The sequence below is a fragment of the Metopolophium dirhodum genome, chromosome 1 (genome assembly GCF_019925205.1).
Source record: "Metopolophium dirhodum isolate CAU chromosome 1, ASM1992520v1, whole genome shotgun sequence".
Lineage (NCBI taxonomy): Eukaryota > Metazoa > Arthropoda > Insecta > Hemiptera > Aphididae > Metopolophium > Metopolophium dirhodum.
The window spans coordinates 69,244,764-69,259,219 of NC_083560.1; positions in this window are offsets into that span (position 1 = coordinate 69,244,764).

Sequence of the window (14,456 nt, forward strand, 5' to 3'; positions counted from 1 at the left end):
AAGGCATGAATTGTTTATAAAAATATTTAAAGTTCAAATTTTCACATAATTGGTCAAAATTATCAACATTTGCAAATTATTTTATTGCGGATTTGGCCCGCGGCTGTAGTTGATCCCCATTGGTTTTACCGAGGGTTTTACCTTGAACAGCATGAACCATAACAATTTAAATAATTATACTGAAGTCAATATATTTTTTAGTTAAATATATATTAGTTAAGTTAGTTAATAGTAAAACAAATAAATTATAGTTTATATCCATAGAAATAGACGCCTTAAATTAAAATTTAACACATATATTACAATGATCTAGACTGTATAGTATTTGAGTAAATGTTTTAAAATAGTTTTATTTTATTTATAATACTTTTTAAATAATTATTAAGTTCAGTATTTGCAAAGAATTTTAAATATTTACCATCAAATGCGTATTTGAATTAGAAAATCAAATAACTTTCAAAATTCAAACGAATTATTCATCACGTTTCATATTGTTTTTTGATTATCATTATAAGAGTGTTATTTTATTTATAATTAAAAGTTAGATAATTAAATATTAAATAAATATTAAAATAATTCGATCTTAACTATAAATAAAATAATAATAATTAATAAATAGGTAATACATTTTTTAGATTCTGAGTGAAACGATGAATGTATTGATTTTACAATGATGTGTGTTTTTTTTTTTATTTTTTTTTTATTTTTTTTTTATTTTTTTTTTATTTTTTTTTTTATTTTTTTTTTTTATTTTTGTGTCTGTGTACACGATAAGTAGTCGAAATAATGCTTCGATTTTCGACTTCAGTATCTTGTTCGATGGGAAAGTGAATATCGTTGGTGCATTGGGGAGGTCAAAATTTTAATTTCCCAGTAGTTTTCAAAAGCGATGTGAAAAACAAAAGAAAAATTAAGGAAAAACGGGAATTTTTACGCAAAATCGATTTTTAACAAAATCGATTTTGGTTATTGGTGTAACTCTAAAACAAATGACCGTAGATGCATGAAATTTTCACTGGTTGTTTATATTTGCATTTTCTATACACAATACAATTTTGAAAATAATTTGACTTTTTTTGAACTGTTTACGGACATTGTCAGTTTTCAGTTTTTTTAAATTTTTTTTCTATAAATATCAATAAAATTTTATTTGTTGGGTAAAAAAGCTTGAAAATTTAATAGAAGGCTCCTAGGTTATTGTTTCAAAGGCAGATGAAAAAAATTAAAAATCCTTAGTCACAGTTTTTTTTTATACACGTTTAAAGTTCAAATCTTGAAAAAATACGGAAAAATCACGAAAATTTGCAAATTATTTTGAGTTAGAAATTCATAAAAAATTTTCTTTTTAAATCTAAGATTTTAAAATCTAATACAAGATTCCTCATAAGTTTGTCTAACTTTATCAAAAAAAAAATTTCTACAAGAAAGTCAAATTAAATTTTTATGAGCGTTTTAAATTCATATTTTTACAACATTAGATATTCACTCGATTTCTCATGTACCGATTTCCTTATTTTCTTGTAATTCAAAAACGAATAACTGTAGATACATGAAAATTTCACTGATCGTTTATATTAGCATTTCCTATACACCATACAATTTTGAAAATATTTTGACACTTTTTGAGCTGTTTACGGGCATTTTCAGTTTTCAATTTTTTTAGTTTTTTTTTCTATAAATATCAATAAAGTTTTATCTGTTGGGCCAAAAAGTGTAAAAATTTAATACAAGACTCCTGATATATTTTTACAATAGCAGTTGAAAAATATTGAAAATACATAGGCACAGTTTTTTTTTATAAGCATTTAAAGATCAAATTTGGACAGAATTTATCAAAATCTCGAAAATTATCAACCATTGTAATTAATAAATTATAAAATGTTCAGTTTTTATAGCTAAGGATTGAAAATTTAAAACAAGATTCCATGTAAATAGATAATTCGGTTACCAAAAAATCTAAAAAATACACAAGCACAGTTTATTTGTATAGTCATTTTAAGTTCAAATTTGGACGAAATTACATAAAAACCTAGAATAACTATTTTAGTTATTTTGTTGTGATTGTATAATATTATTCGTGGGCACTTGAAACTTCTAATTTGTAATATTTTCATCGATATATTATGATGATAGTATCACGGTTTGTTGTTGATGTATAACGCGTTATATGTACCTAATGGATATTGTGATATGATTAATTTGGAATTTATTATAGGTCAATTTTTTTTTTAATACCATAGATAAGTGTATAATATGTCTTATACCTAGACTGACATATCGTCTCCACTCAGAATCGTTTTTCTTATACAATGATATATCATTGAATTCAAATTTAATACCATCCATTATACAGTGACCCACTTGTAACCTACAGTACAGCAGAGCGACATCCACTTGCCCACCTTTTTTATATTTATCTTAATTATTCAGTTTAAAATGGAGTAGGTAGGTATAGTACAAAGATCTAATGATACTTAAATGTGACATTAAACTTTAAATACCTTAAACTTGATGAATACTATTAGCTTCTTCCTACTTGTACATTGTCAATTAAATGACTACAATTTAAAAAAGTGGGTTAGTGGATGGCCATATAACTTCTAAAATAATAGTTCCCGGTAAAAACACCATTGTTTTAAGCATAAAAAGGTGGGTAAGTGTATGTTGCTCTGATGTACAATAGGTTACAAGTGGGTCACTGTAATGGATGGTGTTAAATTTGAATTCAATGATATAATATCATTGTATAAGAAAAACGATTCTGAGTGAAAACGGACAGTCAGCCTATGATATTACCAAGTATATATTTGATATTATTATTATGAATAAAGTAATTTATATATAACCTATTTACGTGGAGCCTTGTTTTAAATTTTCGATCTTTTGCTATAAAAGTTGAACATTTTATAAATTTTTAACTACAAAATAATTATTAAATTATAAATTTGATAAATTTTGTCAAAATTTGAACTTAAAATGCTTATAAAAAAAATTGCGCCCATGTATTCATAATATTTTTTAATTGCTATTTGAACGATATATCAGGAGCCTTGTGTTCTAATGTTTATTTTTGGAGGTTTGTCTACTTATATAATTCAAAATTAGTGCATGATAATGTAGTAATTAGCGTAGGTAGTACTGTATATTATTTATGTGTACTATACAAAATAATAAGTATTTTAAAATATATACCTATTTGATGATATTATTGTGAATAAGGTAATTTATATATTTACCTATTTACGTGGAACCTTGTTTGAAATTTTCAATCCCTAGCTATAATAGTTGAACATTTTATACATTTAAACTACAAAATAATTATTAAATTTTAAATTTTAAATTTGATAAATTTTGTCAAAATTTGATCTTTAAATGATTATAAAAAAAAATTGTTCCTATGTATTTTTAATATTTTCAACTGCTGTTGTAACAATTTATCAGGAGCCTTGCATTAGATTTTTACGCTTTTTTACTCAACAAATAAAATTTTATTGATATTTATAGAAAAAAAACTAAAAAAATTGAAAACTGACAATGTCTGTAAACAGCTCAAAAAGAGTCAATTTTCAAAATTGTATGGTGTATAGAAAATGAAAATATAAACATTCAGTAAAATGTTCATATATCTACAGTTATTCGTTTTTTAATAACAACAGAATAGCAAAATCGTTACATGAGAAATCGAGTGAATATCAAATGTTGTAAAAATATGAATTTCAAACGCTCATAAAAATTTAATTTGACTTTATTGTAGACATTTTTTTTTTGAAAAAAGTAGACAAACTTATGAGGGATATCGTATTACATTTTCAAATCTTAGATTTAAAAAAAAAAAAATTTTATCAATTCTCAACTCAAGATAATTTGCTAATTTTCGTGATTTTTCCGTATTTTGTCAAGATTTGAACTTTAAATGCTTATAAATATAAACTGTGACTAAGGATTTCTAATTTTTTTCATCTGCCTTTTAAACAATAACCTAGGACCCTTATATTAAATATTCAAGCTATTTTACCTAAGAAATAAAATTGTATGGATATTTATAGAATAAAAACTAAATAAATTGGAAACTTAAAATGTCCGTAAACAGCTCAAAATAATGTTATGCCGTATAGAAAATTCTAATACAAACATTCAGTCAAAACGTCATGTATCTACGGTAATTTGTCTTAGATTTGCACCAAAAACCAAAATTGATTTTCTTAAAAACAGACTTTGCGTAAAAATTCCCGTTTTTACTTAATTTTTCTTTTGTTTTTCACGGCGTTTTTAAAAACTACTGGGAAATTTTTACTTTTCACTCCCTTAAGTACAAACTAGATTCACTTTCCTATCAGAAAAGTTACTGTTGAAGAAAATCCAAGCCCTTTTACTGTCCTAAAAGGCAATGAGTGATGACAGACACAAAAAAAATTTTAAAAAAAATTAAAAATTAAAAAAAAAACATACATTTTTGTAAAATTAATACATTGATCGCTTCGCTCAGAATCTAAAATAAATATAAGTATTCCACATTACATACCTTTAAGAAACGAGAACAATCTCAATTCATTGCTGTTTTGAATGATAGAATGGCATTGATAAATTAAACAAATCGCTTGGTTATTCGAGCGAATCATATTAACAAAATTCAAAACGTGCCACGACATGTAATTATTGGTTAAAAACAATATCTTGCTAAGAAATAAGAATGAGAAAAAAATGACGACTATATAGGTTAAATGGTAATAAGGAAATATCAAATAGGTAGTATAATATTATTTTATTAATAACTATAAAAATACAGTAAACGTTTCCGTAATTCTGGTAAACAAATGTATAACCATAGATAATAAAATAATGGATAGGCCCATATTTTAGAGCGTGGTTGAAATATTTCAACCATGGATAGGCCATGATATCTTATCACACGTGCATGAACGTTACAAGCATATCTTAAAAGGTGATGACAGACACAAAAATAAAAATAAATAAATAAATAAAAAAATAAAACACACATCATTGTAAAATCAATACATTCATCGCTTCGCTCAGAATCTAAAATAGAAATTAGAAATTATCCATCAACAGCTCAAAAAGAGTCAAAATATTTTATGGTATACAGAAAATGAAAATATTCAGTCAAATTTTCATGCATCTACAGTGGTTTGTTTTTTATTTATATAATTTTATTGTAATTAAAAAACGAATGACTGTAGATACTTAAAAATTTCCCTGAATGTTTATATTTTCGTTTTCTATACACTATACAATTTTGAAAATATTTTGACTCTTTCTCTGCTGTTTACGGACATTGTCAGTTTTCAATTTTCTTAGTTTTTTTTTCTATACATTTTCATAAAATTTTATTTGTTGGGTAAAAAAGCGTGAAAATCTATTTCAAGGCTCCTGATATATTGTTACAATAGCAATTGAAAAATATTAAAAATACATAGGCACAATTTTTTTTTATAAGCATTTAAAGTTCAAATTTTGACAAAATTTATCAAATTTAAAATTTTATATTTACTCATATATTAAAAATTTAAAAAACTGAGAGGCCATAATATTTTTAGAGCAGCAAAAATACATTTTTATAATATTAAATTTTCAACAATTTTGATATCCAAAGCAAACTTTGAACTTTCTTAATCAATTTACTGGAGCAAAAAATAAAAAAAATAGTTATATGTATAAATGTATATAAATAGTAAATCTATAAATAGTACCTATTGATAATAATGATCAGATTGTAAATGAACAAAGTGACCTAGTACTTATTGCAAACATTTTTAATGAGTTCTTCATGAATATGTTGTGAAGAATTTTCAGAGAAATTTAAAAAAACACCGTTAGAGCAAGTTAATATAACATGTAATTATTCATTTAACGAATTATTCTTAATATCCATTGAGACGAATGAAGTATTAATAATATAAAAAAATATTTAATTATTTAATCTGTGGTTGAATATAAATGTATTGGGCTTTCCATTCCAGAAAAATATAAAGTTCAATTTCTTCATAAATGTGAATATATATAATTGGACAAGTGAGTAACACTCTCTGATGTACATTAGTTTTCGACTGTCGTGTTGGTCACTGTAAAATGGATGTGTTAAATTTAATTTCAATATTATAAATCATTGTATAAAAAAAAAAGTAAAAACGATTCTGAGAGTAGATGGTTGTACCTATAATATAATACAAATCAGTTATAGAAAATTCTAAAATAAACACTTGGTACAAATTTAAAGTGTCTACGGATATTTGTTTTTGGATTACAGCAAAAAAAGAAAATCGTTCGATGAGAACTCGTTAATTTGGGGGTGATTATCGAATGTCAAGATCATTTGAACTTCATACGCTCATAAAAAATTAATTTGAACTTCTGGTAAACTTTTTTTTTGTAATAGGTTGATAAACTTATGATGAAACTGTTATTAAATTTTAAAATATTAGATATACAAAAAAAAAATTAATGAATATCAAAATAATTTGCAAATTTTCACGATTTTGACGAGTTTTATCAAAATTATAATTTCAGACGCTCATAACAAATTATTGTGAATTTACGCTCAATTAAATTTTTTGTTACACACATGATTTTGTGGACCATGATTTTTCCATTACATTTTATCGAAGAATAAAATTAATACATTTTTTGTCTGCAACCAGGCATAAGTTACCTACCTAACTTAGTACTCTGTATTGTATAATTTGGAAACCTGAGAAACAATTATGAATTAATGCACACCTTGTTAAATATTTTTAAAAAAATCAATATTCGACCTTTTTGATTGTAGTGTAATTTAGTTTAAATACAATAAGAAATAAGGTAGGTACAACATTTTCAGTCGAATGGGTCGATAGAAATTTAAAATCTCGGATGACCGAAAAGTCTCATTCCGGCGCTGACTGACACTAACGACTACCAGTACCTATTGTGTAATGATACTATTTAAGTTCTACTATGTAGATAGCTAGAAAACCAACTAAGACTTTCCTGGCTTATTCTAAAAGCTGGTAGAATATTTATTTAAGTTTTATCGCTTACAGTGTCGAACGTTTTTGCTAAATTTAGAAAAATTGCTATAACATTTTCGCTATTTATATCTTATTTTTCGTATGGGAATTTTGTTATTGAATAATACATAGAATAATACATAATATTTGACATTTGTATTACCTCTACATGGTCGAAAGCCATAATGATTGTTGGATAATAGTATAAGTATGATATAGGTAAGTCTAAATATTACTATTTTTGAAAAGATTTTTGAAAAATTGCATTGCATAGAAATTGGTCTGTAATTTAAAACAATACCTTTATAGTTTATTCCCTAATTTATATAATGTCTTAACTATGGTCATTGAATAAAAACATTAAAGTATGATTTTGAATTGCTTTTAATATGTTAACTGATTTTTCATCAAAACTTATTTACATTTTAAGTTTTTCAAAAGAAAAGTTATAAACTGTATAAAATCAGATAATCAAAAATCAATAATCAGATGCAAGTTTTGAGTCTTTATAAAAAAAAATCGGAGAACTGCGTGAGTCAACCGTTTGAAATGAAAATTGAGTTTTCTTGGAAACAGCTTTTATTCTTTGATGTCAAGACGTGTGTAAAGTTAGTTTAGTATATTGACACTAGTTTAAAATGTAGATGATCTAGTATCCTTGTCATAATTTGCTTTAAGTTTTTGCAAGGAAAGTTGAAAATAATTCATTGATAATTAGTTTTGGCAAAGTTGTGACTTGCGGGAGAGGACTTGCAAATTCTTGCTGATTACTAGCAATACACTAGCATTGTCCAGAACTTGTTTTTAAAAACTGTTACTAGGTATCAATTTTACGGACAGCGAACCTTGTATTCAGTTTTAAAATAATTGGTATGAATGTTAAACGTTTTATGACTTATGAATTTTTAACTTCTAAATGATTTGGAATTTCTAAATTTATGCGTTAGAATATTGTGACATGTACTTTCGTAATTTTTTTTTATTTTGTAAATTAAAAACTTATGTAGAACGTTGTATTAAAGTTTAAAACTTTTTAACATAGCAAACATTGTCTTATTGACATTTAGGTATTCAAAATATAAATGTCAAATAGACAGCTCAAATAGTGTCAAAATATTTTTAAAATTGTATCATGTATACCAAATGCTAATATAAACATTCGGTGAAAATCGTTTTTCAAATACAAATAAGAGGTTCGTTACACTAGCACCACAACCTAAACTATTTTCTTCGAATTTGGTTCCATACTCTAGTAACCGATTAGTAACCATTCGTAACAGAAAATTTGGAATTCGTAACCTAAACCAAGTACCAGGAAAACCGTTTTTCCCAACAGGATGCTGATATTATAATCCTTAATATACTCTTTGAATATATTTTTATCAAGTATATACAAGCATAACATTGATCAAAAGTATTTTGGATGGTTTTTTTAACATGAATTTATAAAATATTTTTATTTTTTAGCTTTATTTTAAATAAGTATATTTATATATATATTTTTTATTTTTATATTTTAATCTTCTTACTGAATATAATACAAAAATATATGAATAAATGTTGTTAATAACATAGGAATACATATTTAATTTATTAATGTATTTTATATAAGATAAAGATGTTTTTTATCTAATAAATTATTTTTTATTTTGTATTCAATAAAAAAACTGATTTAAAAAATGTATTTAAAATAAATGAAAAGTTTAAAAAAAAATTTAATTTTAAAAAGGAAAAAAATTAGTTAATTAATATTTTATAATTATTTATTTTTAAATCCTTAACTATTTATATTTATATAAATACTATTTATTTATTTATGTGATAAAAATTATAATAAATAAATATAAGATCTTTATTTTTTTTCAAACCATTGAAATTAAATTTCTTTTCCAATAATTTATGTGGTGGTGCCTTAGTGTAATGCACTAATCAAGTGCTACTAAAGAAAATTTTATTTTAATGAAACAAGTTATTTGTTTTAGTAAAATACAAGTTTATGTGTGTTGAAAATATACTTAAGTAATGTAGTTTGCTAATTATTTTTTGATTTTTTTATTTACTTTAAACTTTTCATTTATTTTAAATAATTATTTTCTAAAACAATTTTTTTATTGAATACAAAATAAAAAATAATTTATTAGATAAAAAATATCTTTATTTTACATAAAATACAATAATAAATTAAATAGGTATTCCTATGTTATTAACAACATTTATTCATATATCTTTGTTTTATATTCAGTAAGAAAATAAAAACATAAAAATAAAAATATACTAATTTAAAATAAAGCTTAAAAATAAAAATATTTTATATATTCATGTTAAAAAAACTATCCAAAATACTTTTGATCAAGGATATGCTTGTATATACTTGATAAAAATATATTCAAAGAGTATATTAAGGATTGTGGTGCTAGTGTAATGTATCTACAAATAGGTATACAATAATTTATCATTGAATTTAAATTTTACACATTTAACACATATAATAAAGTGACTTACTCTTAGACAAGGTAAACTCGACATCAATAACTCTACAGTAGAGCTGTCACATACTTTCCTCCTTTTTAAAATTATTTGTAAATTAATATTTATAAAAAGGACCAGAACTGGTTAACCTTAAAAATTTAGGAACCAGAACCTTTATTTCCAAAAATGAAAAACCATAATCGTAATCGTAACTTTAATTATAAAAGGGTTATTAAGGTTAGGTTAGACTAGTTATTTGGACTACTAAAACTATAGAAATTATAGCTTAAGCTAACCCAAAGAAATATTTACAATATCATCCTATATTCCTATAGATAGCCTATAGGTTGATATTTATATATATTATAATATATCCTTATAATTTTTTTTTAACTATTCATAATACCTTCTATTTTCATGAAATAATTACAATTTAAACAAGAAGAAATAAATTATTTCATAATATTTTTTTAATAAATTTTAAATAATCAGAAATCAGAACCAACCGAAAATAACCGGTATTTTTTCAGAACCGGTATTAACTAGTTCTAAAACCCTTGTGTTTTTTTAGAAAACCGAAACAAAACCGGAACCCTTAAACAAATTAATTTAATAACTGGAACCGAAAAACCCTATAGATTCCAGTCCCTGATTTATAATTGGTTTATATTTATCAGCACCACGGTCCACGACACAATATTCATTCTATTATTTTTATGTAATTATAGCCTAAAGGGGATTATCAATTGATAAGTTCAGATAGAATAAATACTAAGATCATATCAAATAATATATCTTTCACCCGTTCACCGTGTCTATCTATTGCCTTAAAAATAAAAAATAAATTGATTTGACGGTGAATGGCACAACGGTGATATGAAACGGTGGAGAAACGACCTAGGAAGACACATATAATTTTACTTGAATATTATGTATAATGTACGAGCAGGTATTTTAAGAAAGTGTAAAAATAAAAACACGCTTTACTCAAAAATGTTTTTTGGTGACTTACGGCAATAATTTAACTTATGGATTTCACTATACGACAATATTTTATCAAAAGGGTTTAGTTTAAGCAGTGTTAAAATATTTTATAATACTTTTTATGCATGCTTACACCATTAATTCGATCACCATGAAACTTTCGTTGTGGGCTATACGAACAAAATTGGACAAAAAAAATTGTACTCATGTGTATGATAAGATTGCATGAAAAGCTTTGTAATCTTCTACATATAAAATCAAATGTATGTCCGATCGCGATGAAACTTTGGGAAGTTATTGTGTACACTCCCGCTAAGGTTTCTGGAATATTACAATCTGAATTGGGTTACACGAAAACCAAAATACACCAATATAAAGTCATGTTTTGTATTAATTGATCATTTTTTTCTCGGGTGAAATCAGGTTATACAACCGGATGGCCCTTTATATTCAATCCGCTGTACAGGCTGCCAGGTTGGATTAAGTAAAAAAAACGACTAACTTAGTATAACTTTGAAACTGAAAAGGAGTTAGAAATTATTCACTTACGTATACAACCCTCGTGGGTTCCACAATCTACCACAAGTGGATTGCCTACCTGGTAATATATTGTTCGCATAATCTCAGAGGTCTCACAGGCAACGCCGGGCGGGATGGCAATAATATTATATTATAATATAATCGAACGAATTTCGGACATTTTACCCCGACTGTTTTCGTTCTAGTAGGACATTTCCCCCGATATATTTCCCCCCCCCCCCCCACTTTAGATTCTGAGCGAAGCGATGAATGTATTGATTTTACAATGATGTGTGTTTTTTTTTTATTTTTATTTTTTTATTTTTATTTTATTTTTATTTTTGTGTCTGTCATCACCTTTTAGGACAGTAAAAGTGCTTGGATTTTCTTCAATAGTAACTTTTCTGATAGGAAAATGAATCTAGTTGGTACTTTCGGGGGGGTTAAAAGTAAAAATTTCTCAGTAGTTTTCACAAGCGACGTAAAAAACAAAAGAAAAATAAAGAAAAAACGGGAATTTTTACGCAAAATCTGTTTTCGAGAAAATCGATTTTGATTTTTGGTGTAACTCTAAAATAAATGACCGTAGGGACATGAAATTTTGACTGAATGTTTATATTAGCATTTTCTAAACACCATAAAATTTACAAAATATTTTGACTCTTTTTGAGCTGTTTACGGCCATTGTCAGTTTTCAATTTTTTTAGTTTTTTTTTCTATAAATATCAATAAAATTTTATCTGTTGAGTAAAAAAGCTTGAAAATTTAATAGAAGGCTTCTAGGTTATTGTTTCAAAGGCAGATGAAAAAAATTAAAAATCCTTAGTCACAGTTTTTATTTATAAGCATTCAAAGTTCAAATTTTGACAAAATACGGAAAAATCACGAAAATATTATTTTGAGTTGAGAAATATTAAAAATTTTTCTTTTTAAATCTAAGATTTGAAAATGTAATATAAGATTACTCATAAGTTTGTCTACCTCTATCAAAAAAAAAATGTCTAGAAGAAACTTAAATTAAATTTTTATGAGCGTCTGAAATTTATATTTTTACAACATTTCATATTTACTCCATTTTTCATGTAACAATTTTCTTATTTTATTGTAATTAAAAAACGAATGACTGTAGATACTTGAAAATTTCACTGAATGTTTATATTAGCATTTCCTATACACCATAAAATGTTGAAAATATTTTGACTCTTTTTGAGCTGTTTACGGACATTGTCAGTTTTCAATTTTTTTAGTTTTTTTTTCTATAAATATCAATAAATTTTTATTTGTTGGGTAAAAAAGCGTGAAAATTTAATATAAGGCTCCTGATATATTGTTCTAATAGCAGTTGAAAAATATTAAAAATACATAGGCACAATTTTTTTTTATAAGCATTTAAAGTTCAAATTTTGACAACATTTATCAAATTTATAATTTATTAATTATTTTGTGGTTAAAAATTTATAAATATATAATAAATTTATAAATTTTTAACTTTTATGGCTAAGGATTGAAAATTTAAAACAAGGCTCCACGTAAATAGGTTATATATAAATTACTTTATTCACAATAATATCATGAAATATACTTGGAAAAATAATAGGCTGACTGACCGTTTTCGCTCAGAATCGTTTTTCTTATACGATGATATTATATCATTTAATTCAAATTTAACATCATCCATTACAGTGACCCACTTGTAACCTACTGTACAGCAGAGCGACATCCACTTATCCACCTTTTTTTTTTAAGTTTTATATTTAATAATATTATTTTATTATTTAATATGAAATTTTTTTTTTGCCTATTTTCTAATATTTCTATAAATATAATAAATTATAGATGTAAATTTTAGATCAACTGAACTACTTGAATCAAATTCAAAAGCAATTATTAAATTGTTAAATATCCAAACTGGTACATTTTAACAAAAAATAAATAAATAAGAACAAAGCCTAAAAAATATGTGTTTAGAAATGACAAATAATCAGTAATCAAATGTTTTTTACAAAATGTATCATTTTTATTTTTGGGCATTTTTATTGATTGTTAGTTATATAATATTTTATACTTATTTTTTTAAAAAATTTTATTGACCCAAGTAGTTGAGTGGATCAAACATAATATATATTTATAATCTAGTATATTTATGAAAATAAAAATAATGTTTGTATATTTTATATTTTATTTAAAAAAAATAATTTTATATTAAATAATGAATAATATTGTATATTATTGTATATCAATATTATTAGTCAATAATAAACTTTAAAAAAAAGGGGGCAAAATATCCGCATCAAAAATATATCGAGGGGGGGACTTGTCCTACTAGAGTACTAGACCGAAAACAGTCAGGGTGGGGGGGAATGTCCATTTACCTAATCGAACGTGTCCCGACTGACTCACTGATACTGATCAACGTAGAGCCAAAACAATGATAGCCTGAGGCTTATTGCAATTTCCACGGTACCTTTGTATTGCCATGTAAGTGTGCACCAAGAAAGTATTTTCAAATGCTGCTTGCTCAAGTATTTTTGAGATGCAAGGTGATAAACAAACATTTTTAAGTTTTGAATACCTTTACACCGAGTATTAAATAACGAATTGAACAGGCATTTTAACGGGTGTACCGCGAGGTCATCTAGTTTTTTATAAGATATAAAATAAGACACAACATTTTTTCATAGCGTCAACCAGCATTTTTTGTCACGTTGGGAACCTATTGTAGGGCTATAAGGTGGGGGGTCGCACTGAAAAAAATTAAAAATAGTAATTTTACAACCGTGGGCAGGTAATGAGTATATAATATATAATTTATACAATGTACCAATTGACTATTGTATCTACTATTGAATGAATAATGGGAAAACGACAAACGACAAAAATAATGAAAACATTCTCGGTTTTTGACGGATTTAGAACTATCAGAGAACCATTTTTGTATGTAAACAATGATTATCACGGCAGACATCGTCCCGTGTACATATGCATTACAATAGGTGACGGAGACACTCGTATACATTTTGATATTGTTATAACTTATGACAACGATATGTATTGTTACACTATACAGTCTGCAAGTATTGGAAGGAGAACATGTTACATTGTCATCGTTTTGGAACCGAGAAAACGGTCGTCGTGGATGGTGGGTAGCGGGCGGGGGTGGTTTCAATAGAATTAAATGCACCCGTCGGGACCCGATAAATACCTTTATGACCCCAAAGGGAACACCGTCACAATATAATGTCGCGTCCGGTCCATCGTCCATTATTGGTCGAGTGGGGCGCTACGAGTGCAATGGTGGAGTGTGTAAACCTGTGGCCGCATCGAACAGGTGCGCCTCTATACCAACATTGTTAATCCCGACGCGTCCACGAAACGTCTATTAACACTGCACTGATGTTTGTCTCAGGGTCGGTGATGGCTTCGCTTCCAGTACGAGACCGATCGAAGGACTTTTCGACGCGTCCTACTTGCAAACTGTGA